Source organism: Poecile atricapillus, chromosome 19 (genome assembly GCF_030490865.1).
Source record: "Poecile atricapillus isolate bPoeAtr1 chromosome 19, bPoeAtr1.hap1, whole genome shotgun sequence".
Classification (NCBI taxonomy): domain Eukaryota; kingdom Metazoa; phylum Chordata; class Aves; order Passeriformes; family Paridae; genus Poecile; species Poecile atricapillus.
In genome coordinates this window covers 9,095,799-9,114,967 of record NC_081267.1, presented here as the reverse complement: position 1 = coordinate 9,114,967, position 19,169 = coordinate 9,095,799, and the positions used below count along the sequence as shown (strand labels likewise).

The following is a 19,169-nucleotide window of genomic DNA, read 5'->3' as shown; positions in this document are numbered from 1 at the left end:
GGATTTTCCCTTACCACCACTTGTGTCATCGCGCGGTGGCTTGGCGTGCTCTTTTTGAAGTTTCCCGGCATTGCCAGAGGTTTTCCATCTACATCTGTCTTGGAAAAACATTGACTAGGATGATGTTTTCCTCTTCTGCATCTAGGGCAGAGAGTTTGTGCTTTTTTCTGTGACGTACAATTCTTCTTTATGTGTCCCTGTTTTCCACATTGATAACATATTCCTTTGTGCTGCTTCCACCACGTCTGTACAATTAAGTTGTTGAAATCCTGATTCCATGCTCTTGAATATTTTCTGAAATCCCTCTCGTTGTTCTGCAAGTAACTTTTGAAATTCTTCTGCAGAAATGCTGGCAACTTGTGAAATGCGCATCTTACTGCAGGCCTCTATCATTTCTTCAACTGTTGGATACCCTGGCAAGGTACTGATAATACGTCGACACTCTGCATTAGCATTCGCAAAAGCAAGACCCTGAAGCAAATGTGGCTTCACATTTTCATCTATCACCTGTCGGTCAATTGCTTGTGTGAGACGATCCACAAAACTGGTGAAAGGCTCTGAAGGACCCTGCCTTATTTCAGTGTAAATACCTTCTGAGGATCCAGAGGGTTGAATCTGCAGCAGTGTCTTTTCAGCTGCTTCTATGATATCTCGGAGCACCTCTGGAGGCAAATCTGCCATTTGGATTTCTGGTTTATGATATGGGATATCTCCTGCCATCTGGGCTACTGTAATGTGTGCATATGGTCCTCTTGCATATTTATCTCTCAATTCTTGGAGGGCTTTTCTCCATTTCTTATTCCATAACATATATTGTGACTCTGTAAATATTGTTGTTGCTATATATTTGCAATCATAAGGTAGCATTTCATGACTGCGAAAGAGGCCTCTCAATAATTGTTTAAAATACAGAGAGCCAAGTCCTCTCTTTTCTACTGCATCCAGTAGGTCTTTTAAAAGTGAGCCATCTATTGGCTCCCATCTTGGGGCATCCTCCCTTCTTCCAAGTCTCACTGGTAGTACAGCAATATCCTCAATATTTCCAGGAGCATCCATTCCTCCCCCTTCTCTTTGAGGAAGGGTCCATATTGATTTTTGTTTTTGTTTTATTCTAATTTGCGGTATCATAGGGAAATTTTGTGATTGTGAGAATTGAGTAAAATTAGGATCAATTAGATCCTGGAAATCTAACGAATGATGTAATCTTTTTGAAGAGGAGGGATATTTTTTTGAAAACAAATCCAATTTTGAATCTATATTTTGAAAAGCTGATTTGTCAGCTTGAAGGAAAAAGTCTTGTGCTTTAAATGATGACAGTGGAATTCCTTCACTAGCAGTAATAGTTAAAATACTGTCATCCTCCACATGCTTTGCGCTTGTAATTTCAGATGATAATGAGGGCTGGTGTAATGCTGTTTGCCCATATGATGCTGTTGTTTCAGCAATCGGCTGTAACTCCTTTGTTACTGTTGAATCATTAGTACTTGTTCTTATAATTTCTAAGAAATATGAGAAAAATTCTAAAAATGCAAAATCAAGGGGATAATTCTCTTTAAGAGATAAATCCCTTTCAGTACTAATGATGCTTATAGTAGAGAATTCTTTCTTTGTTGCTAGATCGTCTTCATATTTAAGTTGCGCAGGCTCGGAAGCTATGCCGGACTGCGCATGCGCGGCTTGGCAGGGGGCTTCCCCAATCTCCGCCTTGATGGATTGGAGCCTCCGCGTCATAGACCGCGTCACGGGTCTCCCTTCGGGGCGTGCCTTTATGGCTTTGGCCGGCCCCCTTGCTTTTCCTGCCTTTTTAAGGCGGCGCTTTGGTATTGCTCCTAATTTCTCCCCATTATATCCGGGTCTGCGTGCGGCGCGGCCAATCTGCCGTTTCCCGCCGCTCTTTGTGGCTCCTCCTCTTGGGCAGCCTCTGATTCCGCCTGCTGGGCGGGTATATCTGAGCTAGCCTCCTGGGCATGCTCTGTTTCATTATTTTTTTCCGATATCATCTCCGGGCTATTAGCTTTGTCAGAGGGCGGGGAGAAATCCCTCCCTCGCTCTGGCTCCTCTGACAGAGGCGGGTAAGGGGGTTGTTCTATAGGCGTGGCTTTAGAAATATCATGAATACTTTCTAGTACTTTCTCTACCCCACCCGCTACTTTTTCTGATTCTATTAATTCCATAAAGACTTTATGCCATTCTTCATATGTTCGCGCGTGACTTTTCTCTCTGCAATATTGCAGCAAACTGCTCACTTTGCTTTCTGGAGTTTCAGTGGGACCTGTTTGGCGCTCCGCCGCCTCCCGCAGTCCTCCCTCCTCCCGCACAATATCCGAAGGGGTGGGGTTAAGGGTAACCATGCCGCTGAGGCTTTTTGGAGCTTCCCGCTGCTCCAGAAAGGGCAGTTCAATATCTCTCCCCTCCCCACTTTTCAGGGTAGGTAATTTCGGAAAATGATACTGATACATTACATCAAAAAGAATATCACATCTCTCCATCATTTTTTCTGGTACCCATGTCTCTGGGATTTTTGATTCTTGTAATCTCATTTTTATAGTTGCCCATATACACGGCTGAAATATATGCTCTTCAGATACCCTAGGGTAATTTTCTTTTATCCACAATAACAATAATTCTAATTCATTCCTAGGAATTTTAAAATGATACAGCTCAATAACAGTCTCTAATTTTTCTAAGATTGCCTGTTCTCCTCTAGAGATATTTGATCCCATCTCGTAAGGTTGGAACGAGCTTACCGGTTCAGATGGCTATCTACGAGGATTACCGACCAGCAGAATCCAGCGTCCGGAGTTCAGGGCCCTTGGAACTCCGGAGTTTGATAGCAGATGGATGGTCCGAGATCCGGAGTTGTGATCCAAACAGGCCTTGATAAAGATTTTCGTGAGCTATATATAGCACTCACACGGGGCACCACTTGTTACCTCTGTCTCTCTTTTCTTTGCCTCCTCTGGGCTGAATTCTCTGTGAATACAGTTCTCTATAGTCTCCCAGCCTCCTCTGGGCTGAATTCTCTTTTAAGATACAATTTTCTCTTACTCTCCAGCCTCCTCTGGGCTGCCCTCCATCTTTACTCCATGTGTGGAACCCTCTTAAAACTTATACTTTCACCTCTGTGTCAGAAAAACTATTTTTCTACTTCTTATTTAATTTCCTACAAGCTCTGGCTTATTCAGGGATATTTAGAAGCCTTTTTATCAGTATTATATACAATTGATGTATTTTCCAGAGAATTTCACAAGCAGAGAAATTTTCCTGCATTTCTAGACTCCTACAGCTGGAAGAGGCAGGAATAGGGGTCCGGGGGGTAAATGGGTCAAGGAGAAGGGGGCTCTGGGGGCTGCGAGAGGCGGGATGGCCGGGAAAGGGGTGCAGGCGTTCCTGGTGCCGGATAAGGGGGTGCAGGGTGGGACCCACGGCCGGGAATGGGGGTTCGGTGGGATGGCGGCGCCCAGGAATGGGGGTTTAGGGGCCCCTCGGCGCTCCGGAATGGGCGATCAAAGAGTCCCGGTGCCGGGGGTCCCCCTCACCTCTCGCCGCCCCCCGGGAGCGCCCCCGGCCCCAGCGCTGGAGCCATCGCGCTGCTCCGCTGCGGCCCCACCCACAGCCCCGGCCCCGCCCCCAGAGCCGCCTCCGGCCCCGCCATTGGCACCGCTCTTTGCAGCACCAATGTCATACATGGCGCTATGATGTCATACAGCCATGTCATGATGTCACAGCCTTCTCTGTGATGTCACACAGTCCCCTCTATGATGCCATAGCTGCTCAGTGACATCACACAACAAACTCTGAGCTGTCACACAGCCCCTTTCTGACATCACAGCTGCTCTGGGGCTCCAGGACACAACCACAGAGGTGCTGCTGTGACACAGCCCCCTCTGGCACATCCCACAGCCCCTGCCAGTGCTGAGCCCCTGGGAGCTCTGTCTGGGCCTGCTCGTGTCCCTGAGCTGCCCTGGCAGGGCCCCAGCCCTGCTGGGCTGTGCTCAGGAGCTGCTCCTGGCCAGAGCTGTCTCCCTGCTGTGGTCTGTTTCCGTGACAACCATCACAGCCCGTGTTGCTATGATCAGTCCCTTGGCAGCTCCATGGAGACCCCATGCCAGGGGTGGTTGCCATGGACACCAGCTCAGGCCTGGAGCCAGAGCCTGTTGCCATGGCAACCATTTGCAGTCCCATCCCCAGGCTCATGGGATCACAGAGCCACAGAATTGGCTGAGTTGGGAGGGACCCATGGGGATCCTCCAGTCCAACTGCTGGCCCTGCACAGGACACCCCAACAATCCCAGCCTGGGCCTGGCAGCGCTGGCCAAACGCTGCTGGAGCTCAGCCAGCCCTGGAGCTGGGAGCCTTCCCTGGGGAGCCTGTTCAGTGCCCCAGCAGCCTCGCGGGAAAAACCTTTTCCTCACATCCAGCCTAAACCTGCCCGCCTCAGCTCCAGCCGCTCCCTCCACTCCTGTCCCTGGACACCAGAGGGAAAAGGTTCCCTCAGTCCCCAGCCAGGGACCCGCTCCCAAGGCTGCTGCCCATGGCAACCAGGCCTGGCACCAGCTGGGATGCTCGGTTTCCACAGGCTGGGCTTCAGGAATGGCATTCCCCAATTTCTTGCTCCTGCTAAAACCGGGCTGCCACTCTCTTCCCTCCAACCTCCCATGGAAAGCAGAAAAGGCAAAGATCCCATTCTGGGATAAGAACAATTTCTTGAGAACAGCAACAGGATAAGGAACAAACAGGAACAGAAATAATTTTGGTAACAAAATAGGTAAGAAGAACTATTTACAGGGAAAAATAAACCACCACTGACTGTTTCTTCCTGGCCACGTATCTCCTCCTGTCTGGAAATGACACCCTTCTCCTCTGGTGACAGAGAGGGAGTCCTTTTCCTGCCCCTGGCAATGACCTGATATGGGATTGAATATAATGACAGGGCCATGGCCAGACCCTCACGTTCCTTAATCCCACATCATGTCATTGCCATGGGCAGGAAAAGGGACAGGTGTCTTCCCAGCACGAATCACAGGGAACATGGATCACCAGGTCTCTTCCCAAGGTCCGTCCTCCAAGTGGGGATGAATCAGGAGCAGTACACAAAGCTCTCCCTGAACTTCCGGCATTTACAGGGCTTCCCCTACCGGTGCCTCCATTGGTGTCGGGTCAAGTGAGAGTGCTGGGTGAAGCTCTTTCCACACTTGGGACACTCGTAGGGCCTCTCCCCAGTGTGGATGCGCCGGTGGATGACGAGGTTGGAGTAATGCTTAAAACCCTCCCCGCAGTCGGGGCAGTGAAAGGGCCTCTCCTCCGCGTGAATCCGCTGGTGCCTGAAGAGAGTGGAGGTGCTATGAAACCTCTTCCCACACTCAGGAAATTCGTAGGGCCTCTCCCCAGTGTGGATGCGCAGGTGGATGATGAGCTGGGAGCTCCAGCTGAAGCCCTTCCCACATTCCCCACACTTGTAGGGCCATTCCCCAGTGTGGATCATCTGGTGGCAGATCAGGCTGTTGCTCTGGCTGAAGCTCTTCCCACACTCCAAGCACTTGTAGGGCTTCTCCCCATCCTGAAGCTGCTCATGCACCACCAGCTCAGAGCCCTGGCTGGATCTCCGGCCGCCTTCCCAGCACAGGGTGGGTCTTTCCTCCTCAGAGCACCCTGGGATGGGTTTGGAGCCCCTCCTCCTGTGGGATCTCCGGGGATTTTCCTCCCCATTGGATTCCTGCACTGTGGAGCCACTCAAAATGGCCTCTTCCATGAGGTTCTGCTGTGAGGATTTGTCCTCCCTGGTCTCCATCCTCAGCTCCTTGTCTGGGGGAGGAAGGACAAGGAGAGGATGGGATTTGCCTCCGTGCCAGAGGGAAGGGGAAGGAAATCCCCCCAGTGTGTCCCCGGCAGGACGGCGTCGGCAGCGGGGTTGTCCTGCAGCCGGGGGCCAGGCTGGGCTGGGAGATGGAGCAGGAGAGAGGGGGAAAGGGGCAGTGACTTCCTCCTCACCTGCCTCGGTGTCCTGGGGCATCTTCCTCTTCCTCGCAGCATTTTCCTCCATGGAGCCAAGATCTGGGATTAGGAAATCCTGGTTTAGGAGAAAACAAGGGATGAGCATATTGAGTTTTTAGGTCTCTCTGTTCAAGTCCCTCTCTAGAAGTCACCCGGGTATCTGGAGGGTCTTGGTTTGAAAGGAAAGGTGTTTGCTAAGGAAGGCAAAACCTAAACTGAAATATATAAAAATGTAAGCAACAGCCTCCTCTGAATTATTATAATCTTGATATCAAAGTGCTCTCAGATAAAGATATAGGAATAGGAATAATAGTTCTATTTTTAAAAATAATGAAAATGCAGCACTACAAAAAAAAAAAAATAAAAGCCAACAAATAACCAACTCGCTGAGAGAGTCAGAATACAGCCTGACACCCTGTTCGTCAGGGTGCTGGCAGCAGTCTGGTTAAATGATGGCTGCAGTCCTCCTGGAGTGACTGATGTGGTTCTGTTGAAGCAATGATCCCATAGAAGGGTGTAGCTTACCTCTGAAGTTCCGGTGCTGTAGATGGGAATGGTCTCTCCTCTGGGAATCCAGTGGAGAAAGGCTGCCTGTGGTGCTCTGATGCTCTGATTATATCCAGTCAGGAATGCTTGGCTCCTCCCTCTGGGTGGAGCATCTCACAATGGGATGATGTCATTTTATCAGTCCTGCAGTGAGACTCAATGGCCCATTAAGAGAAGATATCCCCCTGGAGGGAGGATGGGTGGTGGAAGAGATAAAGAACACTGCCCCACCTGGTTTTAACAGCTGGCCCATTAACAGAAGACATCCCCCGGTTATGAGGGATGGGTGATGAAAGAGATAAGGAAAACTGCTCTACCAGGTTTAAACAGGTGGTGAGAGAATACATACTTTTGGTTACATCTTGCATTTCAGCCCAGGACATGGGGTCCATAAAAACTTCCCAAACACCAAGATTCAGCCCTGAAAATGCCTCCCAGGAGTTCCCCATCTCTGGTCTCTCCCCTTTGGTGTACAGGGTTTCCCCCGTCCCAGCTGCTGGGGGTCCCGGTTGTTCTGGGGGTCCCCTGTCTACTCTGTCCCTGCCCTGCCCAGACTGCTGGGAGTGACGGGAATCCAAACAGTTCCCCCCATTTTCATGTCCTCACTTAAGGATGATGGGACCCCCCAGTATCCCCCCAAGGGGCATTTTCCACTCAACTTTGGAGTTCTTCATTCTCCAAACATTTCCCCCAAAAAACCCAACCCCTCAGGATATCTGGGCTGAGCTCTCCCTCCCCGGTCACCTGTGGGATGGGGGGTGATGATCCCATGGGTGGAGGCTGTGAATTCAGGGAGTGCTTGACCTCGTGCTTCCTTCTCCTTTCTCTGATCCTCCTTTGTCCCTCTTTCAGGCTGAAGAAGCAGCTCCAGGAGTCAGAAGCAAAACTCCAAGTCCCTTGGAGCTTCAATGGACCCCACTGAGGGCAGGGACTGCCAAAGGTTCCCCAGGGACTGGTGAGAGCAGATCCTGGAGGCCAGGATTGCCGGGAGCCAAAGGCTCTGAGCAGGGAACTGCAATGCTGAGCAAGCCCTGGCTGGGTTGGAGGAAGCAGAAAGGCCAAGCCCTGAGCCCAGGCCTGGCACAGCAGGGCCTGTCCCTCACGGGTGGCTCGGGGCTCTTTGTGGGGCAGTGGGATGTGAGGGGCAGCAAGGACAAATGCCATAAACCTGTGTGACACTCCAGATCCTTATGGAACCAAGGAGCCAGTGTGACACTGTGGTAAGTTGTGGATCCAAGGGGATCATTGTGGCACTCTTGGGCCCATGGAAACAAGGGGCCAGTGGGACACTGTGGGGCTTCATGGAAACAAGAGGCCACTGTGAGCCTGCAGGGCTGTAACACCCCAGAACACTTCAATGCTGGTGGTAACCAAAGGTTCCTGTGCTTGTGTTTGATGCACAGGAGAAACACCAACCAGATCTTCTCAACATGGACAGATGCAAAGAATATTCTTGGTAGGAAGGGACCCACAAGGACCATCAAGTCCAGCTCTTAAGCGAATGGCCCCACAAGGATTGATCCCACAGCCTTGGTGATACTGGCACCATGCTCTGACTACTGAGCTAAGAGGTCAAAATGACACAAAATTTTACTGGCAAAATATAGACAATCAAGGATCTTTGGCAAAGGGTTAAATACAACATCCAATTGAACATAAAATTGTCACCATAGCATTAACTTCACTAGCTTAGTTCATTTAACCTAAAAACCTTGAACATTTAAGATTTTGGGTAACATTAAGATATTCAATAATGTTCCAGGTACGTAGGATAAGAAGGAGAAGAAAAAGAGACCAGACAGACAGAAGATCTACAGAAAAACACTTCCAGGATGATCCCAGTCACTCCCACTACAATTCCAGTCACTCCCAGTTTGAGCTATGGCACCCAATCACCCACAGTGCGGTTTCAGTCAATCCCAGGTCCTCCCAGTATGATTCCAGTCATGGCCAGAGTGACTCCCTGTCACTCCCAGGATGGGCCCAGTTGCTCCCAGTCACCTCCAGTATGGTTCCAGTCACAGCCAGCCCCTTTGCAGTCACTCCCAGTATGATACCAGCTAGTTCCACTAGGATCCCAGTATGACCCCAGCATGGGCACAGCTGCTCCCAGGATTATCCAGTTGTGCTTCCAGTTGCTCCCATTTACCTGCACTGTGGTTTCAGTCTCTCCCAGTCTATCCCAGTTGTTCCTTGTCACTCCTCAGGTGCTTCCAGCCTGATCCCAGTTGCTCCCAGCCACTCTCAGTCACCCTGAGTGCAGTCCCAGTTGCTGCCAGTATGGTCCCAGTCTTGCCCAGCATGGCCCAGCTGCTCCCACTGTGATCCCAGTAGGATGCCAGTTGCCCTTAGCATGGATCCAGTTGCTCCCTGTTGCTCCCAGTGTGATCCCAGTTGCACCCAGTTTCCCCTAGTATAGTCGCAGTCCCTCCCCAGATGATCCCAGACCTTCTCAGCATGGTCCCAGTCATTCCCAGTTGCCCCTAGTGCAGACCCAGTCACTCCCAGTTGTTCCCAGTTGTCTCCAGCATGGGCTCCCAGTTGTCCCCAGCACAGTTCCTGCTGTTCCCAGTGTGTTCCCAGTCATCCCCAGTATGGTCACAGACACTCCCAGTATATCCCAGTTGCCCTCAGCATGTCCATAGCCATTCCCAGACACTCCCAGTAATCCCACTCAAGTGCTTGTTATCCCAGTATGATATCAGGCCCAGAATATCCAAGTCAAGCTGGGATTCACTCCCTGAATTCACAGCCCCCCCATCTGTGGGATCATCACCCCCCATCTCACAGGTGACCAGAGAGGGGGAGCTCGGCCCAGATATCCTGGGGGATTCCTGGGTTGGGTTTTTGAGGGTGATGATTGGAGAATGAAGAACTTCCAAAGCTGAGTGGAAAATGCCCTTTGGGGGGACATTGGGATGTCCTGGTGGCAGCTCCTGGCAGAGGCAGCCTGGAGGAGCAGAGCCCTGTGTCCCCGAGGACCCCAAAGTGGGGAGCCCAGAGAGGGGGAGCACCACAATTCATGGGACCCTCAATTGCCTGGTGAGGGGCAGGGGAGTCTCCATGGACGCCCTGCACCCCGAAGAAGAGAATAAGGGGACCAGGGACCCCGGGACCCCAAAAAATTCCAGCATCCCTAAGTGGGGAGATAGAAACGGGGGAAACTTCAGATTCCTGGCACTCCCAGAAGCCTGGGCAGGGCAGGGACCGAGTAGACGGGGGACCCCCATATACATGTTACCCTCAGATGCTGGGACAGGGGTGAAACCCTGAACACTAAAAGGGAGAGAACAGAAATGGGGAACTCCTGGGAGGCATTTTCAGGGCTAAGTCTTGGTGTTTGGGAGGTTTTTATGGACCCCATGTCTTGGGTTGCAATGCAAGATGTAACCAAAAGTATGTATTCTCTCACCATCTGTTAAAACCTGGTAGAGCAGTTTTCTTTATCTCTTTCTTGACCCATCCTTCATAACTGGGGGATATCTTCTGTTAATGGGCCAGCTGTTAAAACCAGGTGGGGCAGTGTTTTTTATCTCTTCCACCACCCATCCTCCCTTCAGGGGGATATCTTCTCTTAATGGGCCATTGAGTCTCACTGCAGGACTGATAAAATGACATCATCCCATTGTGAGATGCTCCACCCAGGGGGAGGAGCCAAGCATTCCAGACTGGATATAATCAGAGAATCAGAACACCACAGGCAGTCTTTCTCCACTGGATTCCCAGAGGAGAGACTGGACCCATCTACAGCACCGGAACTTCAGAGGTAATGTACACAATTCTATGGGATCATTGCTTCAGCAGAACCACATCAGTCACTCCAGGAGGACTGCAGCCACCATTTAATCAGACTGCTACCAACACCCTGACCAACAGGGTGTCAGGTTGTATACTGACTCTCTCAGCGAGTTGTTTTTTTGTTGTTTTTTATCTTAGGTACTGCTGCATTTTCATTTTCCTTTCTTTAGAAAGGAATTATTATTCCTATTCCTCGATCTTTATCTGAGAGCACTTTGATATCAAGATCATAATAATTCAGAGGGGGTGATTATTTACATTTTTATATATTTCAGTGTAGGTTTCTGCCTTCCTTAGCAAACACCTTTTCTTTCAATCCACGACAAGCCAGGTGCCCGGGTGACTTCTAGAGAGGGACTTGAACAGACAGACCTACCAACTCAATATGCTCATCCCTTGTTTCCTCCTAAACCAGGATTTCTCATTTCCAAACCTCATCTGCATGGAAAAGAAGGCTGCAAGGAAGAGGAAGATGCCCCAGGACACCCAGGCAGGTGAGGAGGAATTCAGTGTCCCTTTCCTCCTCTCTCCTGCTCCATCTCCCAGCCCAGCCTGGCCCCTGGCTGCAGGACAACCCCGCTGCCGACGCCGTCCTGCCGGGGACGCACTGGGGGGGATCTCCTTCCCCTTCCCTCTGGCACGGAGGCAAATCCCATCCTCTCCTTGTCCTTCCTCCCCCAGACAAGGAGCTGAGGATGGAGACCAGGGAGGACAAATCCCTGTGGCACAGCCTCATGGAAGAAGCTGTTTTGAGCAGCTCCACAGCAGAGGAACGCAATGCAGAGGAAAATCCCCAGAGATCCCGCAGGAGGAGTGGCTCCAAACCCATCCCAGGGTGCTCTGAGGAGGAAAGACCCACCCTGTGCCGGGAAGGCGGCCGGAGATCCAGCCAGGGCTCTGAGCTGGTGGTCCATGAGCAGGTTCAGGATGGGGAGAAGCCCTACAAATGCTTGGAGTGTGGGAAGAGCTTCAGCCAGAGCAACAGCCTGATCCAGCACAAGATGATCCACACTGGGGACTGGCCCTACAAGTGTGGGGAATGTGGGAAGGGCTTCAGCTGCAGCTCCCAACTTATCATCCACCAGCGCATCCACACTGGGGAGAGGCCCTACGAGTGTCCCAAGTGTGGAAAGAGGTTTCAGACCAGCTCCACTCTCCTTGTGCACCAGCGGATTCACACGGATGAGAGGCCCTTCCGCTGCCCTGACTGTGGGGAGGGCTTCAAGTACAACTCCACCCTCACCATTCACCGGCGCATCCACACTGGGGAGAGGCCCTACGAGTGTGGGGAATGTGGGAAGAGGTTTCAGGCCAGCTCCACTCTGCTAAGGCACCAGCAGATTCACACGGATGAGAGGCCCTTCCACTGCTCTGATTGTGGGGAGGGCTTCAAGCAAAACTCCACCCTCATCAGGCATCGGCGCATCCACACTGGGGAGAGGCCCTATGAGTGTGGAAAATGTGGCAAGAGCTTCAGCCACAGATCCAACCTCAGTGCCCACAAACGCATCCACACTGGGGAGAGGCCCTACGAGTGTCCCCAGTGTGGGAAGTGCTTCACCCAGAGCTCTACCTTGACCCAACACCAACGGAGGCACCGGTAAGGGACACCCTGTGATTGCCCCAAAGTGCAGGAAGAGCTTTGTTCACTACTCCAGCTTCATGTGCCCATGCAGAATCCATGTTGGGAAGAGACCTGGTGATCCATGTTCCCTGGGATCCATGCTGGGAACACACCTGTCCCTTTTCCTGCCCATGGCAATGTCATGATGTGGGATTGAAGGACATGACGGTCTGACCATGGCCCTGTCATCATATTCAGTCCCATATCTGGTTGTTGCCAGGGACAAGGAAAAAGAGTTCCTCTCTCTCACCAGAGGAGAAAGGTGTCCTTTCCAGGCTGGAGAAACTGCATGGCCAGGAAGATCCAGTAGGTGGTGTTGTAGTTTTCCCTGTAAATAATTTATCTTATCCCTTCTGTTATACAGATTGTTTCTGTTGCTGTTCGTTTCTTATCTCATTGATGTTCCCAGTAAATTGTTCTTATCCCAGCCAAGGATCTTTGCCTTTTGTGCTTTCCATGGGAGGTGGGAAGGAAGAGAGCGGCAGCGTGGTTTTAGCGGAAGCAGGAAATTGGGGAATGCCATTCCTGAAGCCCAGCCCGTGGAAACCGAGCATCCCAGCTGGTGCCAGGCCTGGTTGCCATGGGCAGCAGCCTTGGGAGCGGGTCCCTGGCTGGGGCTGTGGGAACCTCTTCCCTCTGGTGCCCAGGGACAGGAGTGGAGGGAGCAGCTGGAGCTGAGGCGGGCAGGTTTAGGCTGGATGTGAGGAAAAGGTTTTTCCCGTGAGGCTGCTGGGGCACTGAACAGGCTCCCTATTGAGAGACCGCCAGCTCTTCACCAGTCTTCACAGAAGTAATTGTGAATGCCGTTTATTTCTATCTTTAGCACACCTTTTATAGGGTTCTACAGGGTCTGCAGGCAGAGCAAGCTACTATTGGCTAACACACACAGTTTACATTTTTTCTCTTACACGCAAGGATATTGTTTTGCTTTACTCTCTCTTCTGCATGAAGGTTTCAAAGTCTTTAGCCCTTAATATTACGACTTATTTCAAAGGCTGGTTTGTGCATACAGGCCTTTACTAATATATAAAATATAGCAACAATTCCCCCTTTCTCTTTTTGCACAAACCAGGCTTTGGATAAGATAACATACAACTTAGACTGTCATCTCAATTAACACTATAAGTAAAGTCCGTCCCCCTTCTAGCACAAGAGACCTCAACCATCCAGTGATGCCCCAGCTGGCGAACCAACCTCCGATGGGATCACTATCTTCCTTCAGGGCATGCAACCCATCCTGTAGCTGCTGTAGTTGCTCATGGATGGAAGCTGAATGATCAGTAAGATCTAAGCAGCACATGCCTTTAAACTCCCCACAACCATGTCTTTGTGCTAAGAGCAAAAAGTCAATTGCAACTTGATTTCATAGTACTGCATGATATACACTACTCACATCGGCTGAAAGCTCACTTAACATTGTGGATGTTAAGTTCAATCCTTCCTTAGTCTAGCAAGCGAGCCTTTTTAGAGTTGTTAGGCCTTAATTCATTCAGGCTTCGCTTTGACTGTTTGATGTTCTTCATTTTGCTAGCTATATTCAACAATTGATGTAAGCTTGGGTGGAATAAAGCAAGGTTCTCAAGATAACAGGGTCCTCTGTGGACTAGCAGGAATCTAATTCCATGCTCTATCTCCACAGATTAGGAATACGGAACTAGGTAATCACTTTGGTAATTGTCCTGTGAGATTGCACCACGAATAAAGGCTTTACTTTCAATGGTAGTAATGAGATCAGCTATAGGGTTGACTGCAGCCCAGTGCCGCATTACTTTGTTAGAATGACTTTTTGTCGGGGGTTCAAACATTATCCATCCACCTGAGGTATTGGTGGAACTTAACAAATCTAATTCTTCTGAGGGTTCTATGGTAACATTGAGAACTTTGGTAATTTTTGCTTGCTAACAGGCTTCAAGTTGTCTTAATGTGAAGCCAACAGTGCGACTGCACTCTTGCAACATTGCCAATCGATTCAGTTGAGTCTCATTACTAATTAAACCTTTAAATGCTGGAGGATCCCATTCAGGGACTCCTATGAGACAGGTGCAAAAGGATCTCCAGGTGTGGCTAGGCTCAGACACACTGATTTTTGGCCAGTTCAATGTGCCAGAGTGACCCATATGTTCTGTCACTTTTGGATGTTAGTTAGCAGACAGTTGGTCATGACTATACACAACACAATTACCATAAGCATTTTACCATGTAAATGACACCATACTTGCAAACTCACAGCTAGAACTTCAATCGTTAAATGAACTTTCAAAGATGCTTACACTACCTCTTGAAGGGGGAATACTTATACTTTATACTAACATAGCAATTACTACACAAACTAAACTCTTTATCCTAAACTATTATCTAACCACTTTTAACACACGTGCTTTGGTATATATGTAGTCTAAGCGTTAAAGCAATTTGCTGAAAGGGTAAACACAACTACACTTTGCTTTATATACAATTAGATGGAGTCTCTACACTTTTCTTAGGTCTTCTACAGAATTTCTCCAGCACGATTCAGTCCTGGAACATTCACTGCTCCCGTGATGTCAGCTGGCAGCTGATCAGTGACTGAGGGCTTTGATGTTTGTCGTTCTAATTGGGAACGACACGGACTCTCAAGGGAGTCAGAACAGGAGAGAATCTCTAGTTTATTGCTACAGTCATGTTATATAGACTAGTTCGTGGAAAGTACAGAAAGGAAACTTATTGGTTAGTAAAGTGCTACATTACCATCGTTGGTCAGTGGGGTTCACCACCCCCCTGACCCTCTCCTGCAAGGAAAACACGGGAACAGACAAACAGCACCTGCAGGCTGTTTTCTGTCTTTGAGGATTGTTTTGAATCCTCCCATGAATTTCCCAGGCTAGCTTCTCAGGCAGGGTTGGCAGGCCATGGGGCCTGCAGCTTGCTCCAAAGCTAGCCTCCATAGATGTTCAAGTTGTTCTTCAGATCCTTCTAAATCTTAAAACAAAGGATACCTGAAAAATTGGTAGAGACACAACATCATAGTATCAACATAAAAGTTCTGTTGGCAACTGTCTATATAGTGTTCAGACACAACTGTGTCCTGACAGGTCCACTTCTGATCCATGTCTGGAGTACCAAGGCTGTGTGATGATTTCTCTGTTCACTGCATCTCGTGTGTTCAGAGGCACACAGTCTGGTCAGATGAACAGGTGACCTTTCTGAACCTGCCAACAAAACACAGACACTTCTCTCCTTGAAGTTAATGAATTACACTAATTAAATCCTTTTAGGGCATCCATTTCCCCCGTTTTTCTTAAAAAAAATAAAATGAGATGTACTTCTGTTATAAACATCAACAGCAACACAAAACCATATACACAATTAATAAGAACTTATACTAGTTAAAAATCAATTAAATCTTAAACATTATTAATAGGGTATATAATATAAAACTACTATTAATCATTAAAACACTGCACTAGCATCCCATAGTTAGCAAACAAACAGAAACAAAACAATCAGTGAAGGATTGGGTAATCAACTCCGGAAATGATTCTCCAAGCCCACTTCAAAATTGATCCAGCTGTCATATTAATAGGGTCAGATTGCTGAGTCAAAAGCTGATTCAAATACTGATTTGGTACAGAAAACATCTGGATCTGTTGGCAAACATTCTGTCCAGGTAAAGTCAAGGCTTGGCCAGGGCCTGGCTTTAAACTGGAAAGATGCCTCTTAACTCATTTCTAAAACAAGGTTCTCAATAGTAGCAGCTATGAGATGCTTACAGCACAGCAAACTGTTAAAATGCATTTGTACAAAGCAAATGATCAGGAGCCTCAGGTACCAGACCAATTAAACCATGCAGCAGTTGGTTTAATCTGAAGCCTCTCCCATGGCAGCTGATCCTCAGCAATGGTACATCTTCTTAAAATTCTGGAAACACTGAAAAATAAGAAAGCTATGACAAACAAAACTGCAGAGATTGCAACAACCAATAGAACTCCCAATGAAGTCAAGGGTGTCACAGACTGTATTCACTTCTATCCACAAGCAGGTGTTCATCAGTGTTCCATCACAGCTGTCTCAGCTGTGGCCGTCCTCTTCACTCTAGGAAAACAACTATACTTTGCAGTTTAAACAAGTGTCTCCAAGAAAACATAAAACAATTTCAATCAAACAATATCTAAACCCAACAATAATTATATATGACAAAAGGAAATAACAAACTTAACCTTAAAAGAATATCTAAGTTAGAAAACTTAAAAACATTCAAGCCTAAACATTATAAAACTTGACTGTCCTTAATTCTGTTAACACTTAATCTATATTAAATAAAAACTTAACTTAATCTTATTCTGTTACTACAAAAAAGCAACTAAAAGTTTGATATATACCTTTTAAACACAATATAACAATAACATGGATTCACTATAAAGATTATAAAAATGTAACAAATACATCACAATTCTATGCCATCTAGCTTTGAGAATAACCCACAATAACTGCAAATGTTACTAAAAATACTTATTCATAACAGGAATTTGCCTAGTATATGCTTAATTGGTTAGGATTTTAAAGTGTAGTTCTTCTAGAGAAAAACCACCACAACAACATGGGATTTAGCAGGTTGCCATCCAGCTTTTATAGCACTTTTCAGAAGCATCAAGTCCAATTTTTAAACTAAAACGCAAAATCCAAATTGGTATATATGCAGTTATATGTGTTTTATATAACAAAAGGACTCACATTAAAATTACCTTATTAAAATTGTGGAAAAAACAAACAAATAGATAATATATACTTTTAACTTTGTCTTGTACAATAAAGTTCTCTTAACTAATTATTTTTTAAACCACAAATCTCTTCTGTAGATAACACTAATTGGAAGAAGGTTTTCCTAGAAGCTGTAAATCATAACCTTAGGTTCTAAGACCAATTATTGCAAGGCAACTTCTGCTAAGCACTTTTTTCCCTTTTTTTTTCTTTTTTTTTTTTAAACTTTCAAAGAACCACAATAATTTCTCTAGTAAAACTCTAAAAACTGCAATTGCATAAACTCATAATTACTTAAAACACAAAATTAACTCTACAATGGTATATAAAAACATTTCGAAAACCCAATAAATCATGACTTTTTAACAAACTGGGTACTATCCCCCTGCTTTTTCTTAGAGAGGGAGTGGGGGGGGGGGGGTGAGCTGCCCACTCTGCTGCCGCTGCAGCTCTGCTCTTATCTTTCTTCAGATTCTCTACATACTCTTGCAGAGAGGAAAAACGGAGAGAAAGAAAAAAAAAAACCTCACAAATTTAACTTTAACAAATGCAGTTTTTTCTCTCAATCTCTCTTGTTGCTCGCCTATAGAGGAAAAAAGGGCACGATTTTACAAAAGCAGGCGATTTTACACGAAAAGTCTCTCACAACCAGGTGCTAACAATGGCGATCATTGCAGTTTATCAGCGTGGCCTTGGAACTTTTCTTGCGCTGCTTCTACCCCCAGAGTGCCTTTGTTCTCTATGCCCACATCGCTCCCCCATGTCCCCCTGGTTCGGGTGGAAACCAGTCTAAATTTGGCTTCTTTTCTTCCAGGGAGGTAAAGATGGAACTTAAATAAGGTTGTAGTGTTAAAAGTGACTCCAAAAATGAAGCAAATATTTCTGGATGTATCACATCCTGCCGTAACTGAATAGATTCTGTTCATTGTTTCAGCGTTCAGTGTGGAACTTTTTTCTCATTATTTTCTTCTCTCTGACTCTCCTTCCCTCTCTCTAAGGGCAGCATAGTAGGAGTGCTTGCCCAGCAGTGGGAGGTAAAGGCATCTGCCACTGTGATGCAGGTAGAATTACGGGGCTCACAGCCTCAGCATATCTCGCTTTTCTGTTTTCTAAGGTATTAATTACAATCTGCCAAGTTCGACCGAGAAACACAGTGTCCTTGCTCTTTTCCATAATTGCCATTTCCCATATCAGAACCCTTATATCAGTCCATTCTTCGGCCGCAAAAAGCAGTGTGAGCACTGGAAAATGCCCATGACAATTAGCCCATATAATGAGCATATCCAGGTCATTTTCCTGGGCTGCTTCGCCTCGTTTAACGAGGATGCTAAGAAGCAGTTTTTCCACCGCCGCACATTCCGCTTCCATGCTAGCGGCAAACCACGAGAGGGAAGGTTGCGACCCTTCTACTATGCCCCCGCCTCTTGGTCCCCCGCAGCAACCTGAATTTCCACGTTGTCACGATCCACAAGGTGGGATTCGTGTACGGAGAAAACCCAGGATCAGATCTACTTTTATTATTCGAGTTTTCCAGAAGCCTGTCCAGTCTTTCTATTGGGCTTATGGCAGCTATTGTTTTCTGGAGAAGGATAGCGGTGGGTTTAAGCGATTCTGGAAGGCCACGAATTAAAGGGGTCATAATTTCAGCCTTCACAGGTAACAACATTGGTGATTCAGAACCAACAATTAATTTTCTTTCATGAATCAGTTGTAGACAAGCTGCCTTATGAATGTTTTCTAGGATTTGGTCCGGGGAGCCGGTTAGAGCTACAGGATCTCCCCTTTCCAGGGGATTAAGTCCCCCTGCCCAATATGCAGCTCGCTGTGTTAGGGACCATGGGTTGCGGTTATCTCCTGTTGTTAAGAACACGCCATGTCCCCAGTAACCACTTGCTTCTTGTTCTGTTAATCGAATTTGATCTCCCCCTGTGAGAGACACTCGGAATACGTATTCTGTCTCTGACTCATGAGGGAGACGCCCGTACTCCTTTTTTAACTTAGCCAATTCAGTAGCAGTGTACGGGATTTCTTTAGTGGTTATATGTGGATCAAGATCTTCATCATTGATATAGTTGTATTCTGTTTTAATCAAAGGTCTTATTTGGGAGCAACAGTTTTCACCACAATTTTTTACCGAATGTAATTCTGCTTGAGGATATATGTGATTTATCTGAGGAGTTTCTTTTTCCAGCGACTCCTTAAAGGAATCAGCAGACTGTGAATTTTTGGCACACTCCTCACTCAGAGCAGTTCGTAAGAAATGAATTTCATTTTGCAAACTTTCAACTAAATTTTGTAGGGATTGTATAATTACATTCTCTTCCTGCCTTCGTCTCGTGCGAGCCTCTACGGCTGACGTAAGGCAAGCTCCCAATACAGAACAAATTATGGTTTTATTACGGCCAAATTTGAATTTTGACTCATGTTGCAGGGAGCAAATTCTATCAGTTATGTTTTCCAAGTTAAACCA

At 47.4% G+C, this 19,169-nt stretch overlaps 1 pseudogene; it reads left to right on the top strand.

Annotated features, from left to right (window-relative positions):
- LOC131586345 (uncharacterized) overlaps positions 1–19,169 on the top strand; it is a 982,094-nt pseudogene that overhangs the window by 746,859 nt on the left and 216,066 nt on the right.